This window comes from Myotis myotis, unplaced genomic scaffold, assembly GCF_014108235.1.
Source record: "Myotis myotis isolate mMyoMyo1 unplaced genomic scaffold, mMyoMyo1.p scaffold_m19_p_4, whole genome shotgun sequence".
Lineage (NCBI taxonomy): Eukaryota > Metazoa > Chordata > Mammalia > Chiroptera > Vespertilionidae > Myotis > Myotis myotis.
In genome coordinates this window covers 27,716,504-27,721,344 of record NW_023416346.1, presented here as the reverse complement: position 1 = coordinate 27,721,344, position 4,841 = coordinate 27,716,504, and the positions used below count along the sequence as shown (strand labels likewise).

Genomic DNA, 4,841 nt, shown 5'->3' with positions numbered 1-4,841 from the left:
TCCATAAAAAAATTATTAGACTTAATAAATGAATTCGGCAATGTAGCAGGATACAAAATTAATGCCAAGAAATCTAAGGCATTTCTTTACACCAATAGTGAACTTACAGAAAGAGAGACTAAAAAAGCAATCCCATTTACCATCGTACCAAAAAAATTAAGATACATAGGAATAAACTTAACTAAGGAGGTAAAAGACTTATATGCAAAAAACTACAGGACACTGAAAAAAGAGATAGAGGAAGACATAAACAGATGGAAGAGCATACCGTGTTCATGGATTGGTAGAATCAACATCATCAAAATGTCCATAGTACCCAAAGCAATCTATAGATTCAATGCAATCCCCATTAAAATACCAACGGCATATTTCACAGATCTAGAACGAACATTCCAAAAATTTATCTGGAATAAAAAAGACCCCGAATAGCTGCAGCAATCCTGAGAAAGAAGAACAAAGTAGGTGGGATCTCAATACCAGGTATCAAGCTGTATTACAAAGCCACCGTTCTTAAAACAGCTTGGAACCAAGGTGATTCCCTCTCCAAGGGGACTAATAGTGCCCCTATTCAGGAAAGTAGCAACTTGGAATAGAATCTGGCATGCCTCAGGTTTTCATGGGTGGTGATACATCATTTCCTTGGCCTTCCTTTGGCTGCCTACATGTAAAAAACAAACAAAAGAAAAACAGGTTGGTACTGGCACAAGAACAGACATATAGATCAATAGAATAGAATAGAGAACCCAAAAATCGACCCAAACCACTATGCCCAATTAATATTCGACAAAGGAGGCAAGAGCATACAATGGAGTTAAGACAGTCTCTTCAATAAATGGTGTTGGGAAATTTGGACAGATACATGCAAAAAGATGAAACTAGATCACCAACTTACACCATACACAAAAATAAACTCAAAATGGATAAAAGACTTAAACATAAGATGGGAAACCATAAAAATACTAGAGGAATCCACAGGCAGCGAAATTGCAAACATATGCCGAAGGAATTTCTTCTATGATACTGCTCCTAGGGCAATAGAAACTAACAAGAAAATAAACAAATGGGACTACATCAAAATAAAAAGCTTTTGCACAGCAAAGGAAACCATCAACAAAACAACAAGAAAGCCCACTGCATGGGAGGACATATTTGCCAATGATATCACTGATAAGGGTTTAATCTCCCACATTTACAGGGAACTCATACATTTACAGGCAAAGGACCACTTTTCGAAAGAGGACACACGGAAGGCCAAGAGACATATGAAAACATGCTCAAAGTCACTAATCATCCAAGAGAACTGAGCAAATCAAAACAACAATGAGGTACCCTCTCACACCTGTCAGAATGGCTATCATCAACAAATCAACAAATGACAGGTGCTGGTGAGGATGTGGAGAAAAAGGAACCCTCGTGCAGTGGTAGTGGGAATGCAGACTGGTGCAACCACTGTGGAAAACAGTATGGTGTTTCCTCAAAATATTAAAAATGGAACTCCCATTTGACCCAGTAATCCCACTTCCAGGAATATACCCCAAGAAGTCAGAAACACCAATCAGAAAGGATATATGCACCCCTATATTCATAGCAGCACAATTTACAATAGCTAAGATTTGGAAACAGCCTAAGTGCCCATCAGCAGATAAGTGGATTAAAAAACTATGGTACATCTACACAATGGAATACTGTGCTGTTGTAAAAAAGAAAGAACTCTTACTGTTGGCAACAACATGGATGGACCTGGAGAGCATTATAAGCAAAATAAGACAGTTGGAGAAAGATAAATATCAAATGATCTCACTCATTTGTGGAATATAATCTACACTAATAAAAGATGAACATGCAAATTGACTGTACCTTTGCTATGCCTAAGCCACTCCCACCAGCCAATCAGAGTGACTATATGCAAATTAACCCAACCAAGATGGCGGCCGGCAGCCAAGGAGTTGGAGCAAGCAGGAGGCTTGGTTGCCCCAGTGATGGAGGAAGTCAAGCTTCCCGCCTGCCGCAGCTGGCTCTGAGCTCCACTCAAGGCAACAAAGTTTCTATTATAGAAGAAAAATAAACCCCAGATACCTGCTTTCAGCCAGCCGTGGCCACGGAGCTGGAGTGAGCAGGAGGCTTGGGTTGCCCCTGGCTATGGAAGAAGCCAAGCTTCCCGCCCACCCTGGCCGACTCTGAGCTCCATTCAAGGCTATAAAGTTTCAATTATAGAAGGTAAATAAATCTTAGAAAAAAAAAGGAGAGGCTGGGAGCTTCTGTCACCTGGGGGCTTGGCCAGCCTGAAAACGGCCCTCAGCCCTCACCCAGACTGGCCAGGCACCCCAGTGAGGACCCCCCACCCTAAAGGGGGTGTGGCCAGCATGAAAACAGCCATCAGACCCTCACCCAGGCTGGCCAAACCTCCATGGGGTGAGGGTCCCCACTGGGGGGGGACCTTGACCAACCTGAAAACAGCCATCATCCCCTCACCCATGCTGGCCAGGCACCCCAGTGGGGACTCCCACCCTGAAGGGGGTGTGACCAGCCTACAAACAGCCATCAGCCCCTCACCCAGGCTGGACAGGCATCCCAGTGGGGACCCCCACCCTGAATGGAGTGTGACCAGCCTGCAAACAGCCATCAGCCCCTCACCCAGGCTGGCCAGGCACCACAGCGGGACCCCCACCCTGATCTGGGACACCCTTCAGGGCAAACCAGCCGGCCCCCACCCATGCACCAGGCCTCTATCCTATATAATAAAAGGGTAATATGCAGATTGACCCTAACAGCAGAACGACTGGGAATGACTGGTCACTATGACACACACTGGCCACCAGGGGGCAGATGCTCAATGCAGGAGCTGCCCCCTGGTGGTCAGTGTGCTTCCACAGGGGGAGCTCTGCTCAGCCACAAGCCAGGCTGATGGCTGCCAGTATAGCGGTGGTGGCGGGAGCTTCTCCTGCCTCCTCAGCAGCGCTAAGGATGTCCGACTGCAGCTTAGGTCTGCTCCCTGGTGGCAAGTGGACATCCCCCGAGGGCTGCCGGGCTGCCAGAGGGATGTCTGACTGCCAGCTTAGGCCTGATCCCCCCAGGGTGCTGGCCTAAGCCAGCAGGTGGACATCCTCCGAGGGATCCAAGACTGTAAGAAGGCATAGGCCGGGCTGAGGGACCCCCCCCCCCCAAGTGCACAAATTTTTGTGCACCAGACCTCTAGTGATCAATATAAACTGATGAACAGAAATATATCCAGAGACACAGAAACATTGAACAGATCATCAAACCTCAGAGGGAAGGCAGGGAAGGGTGGGAGTAAGAAATCAACCAAAGGACTTGTATGCATGCATATAAGCATAACCAATGGACACAGACAGTAGGAGGGTGAGGGCATGTGCTGGGGGGGGGGGCGGGGTGGGAGCTGCTGGGAAGAAGTCAATGGGGGAAAAGGGAGACATATGTAATACTTTAAACAATAAAGAATTTAAAATTTTTTTAAAAAAGAACTGAGCATGCCTACAAATGAGTGAAAACATACCTATTTGTGGAAGGCTGGCAAAGTTTGAATGTCCTGGGATTCTTTCTGTACCTTTCCTGGCCAGAAGGAGGCTATCTCATATACAGTGCACATGAATACAAGACACATTCTACTGGGAATGAAGGCAATGGTCCTTATGGTTGTGAGATTAACTGGGATGGGTTATCACTAGCCATCCATGGCTGCTAATTAAGAGAAGTCTTCATCTGTCCTGTGAGCTTTTGAGAATATGAGATATCACAGGGGCTCCTGTTGGATTTCAGTACACAAAGCAGAGTGTGACTGGGGATGTGGACTATTTAGAGTTGTGTATGCCCTTCAATGTTTGTGTATGACCTTCAATGCCTGTGTTATAATAACATGGAAATGGCTGCTAAAATCCCTACAGCCCTTAGGTGATGCTGAGAAACAATGATCCCTTAACTAGAGTAATTTCTCTAGGCTTCTATAAATTATGTGAAGCCACTGTACTCAGGTGGGGCATGATAGGTGCTACTCTGAAAAACATTCTTTCCTCACCACCTGAACAATTCCCAACACCTACTAAGAATGCAAGACTCCTGGTTTCCATGGATCCTTAAAGGATAAATGTCTGTGTGTTCTGAACTGGGGCCTTGGCAAGGAAAGGAACATGTCAGGAATAAGAAGGACAAGGGTCAGGATCTGGGAACAGGTTAGCTGGGTCCTCTGCTATAGGTCTAAACCAGGTTACAATTTTCATCTAAGGCTCAGGGTCCTCTTCCAAGCTAACTGGATGTTGACAGATTCCTTTCTCTGTGGTTTTAGGACTTTCTTGCTGGCTATCAACTGGGGGATACTCTCAGTTCCTAGAGGCACCCCACAGTTCCTGACCAAGCGGTCCCCATATTTACTAAAATAAAAGAAATACAAAAGGCTTGGATAGTGGTGGGAAGTCTGGAATGACAGGGAGAAGATCTCCATAAACCTTATCCTCCATAAAAGCAACAAAAACACTAGCAGATATTGTCATGTTTTAGAACTCTGTAAATTAACCAAAGACATGTGAGGCTTTTATTCAATAAAAACTGCTGGATTTCAGTAAAAACAGCAGGGTTTATGGCTTTTTAACTTGGACTATTCTAATACCCCTCTCCCTAGCTTCATGGGAGCCTTACAATCTAGCAGCTTCGCAATTATGGTGGCTATGAAAACCAGCCACCTGAAAAAAGAACTGCAACCAAAAAAAAGCCAACATTGAAACAGCCAAAATGTCTTTCCTTTAATAGTGTTGACCACAAGAATAAATGTTCCTCCTGAGAAGGGCTCCTAGTGACTAACTGAGCTCAAATTTATAAACAGCTAGAAG

General features: G+C 45.0%; 1 non-coding gene across 1 annotated transcript; it reads left to right on the top strand.

Annotated features, from left to right (window-relative positions):
• The first annotated feature begins 524 nt into the window (after positions 1 to 524).
• On the top strand, positions 525 to 666 carry LOC118654854. The gene has a single exon (XR_004967112.1). It is a non-coding gene; the product is annotated as a small nucleolar RNA SNORA67 (small nucleolar RNA).
• Positions 667 to 4,841: the final 4,175 nt, after the last annotated feature.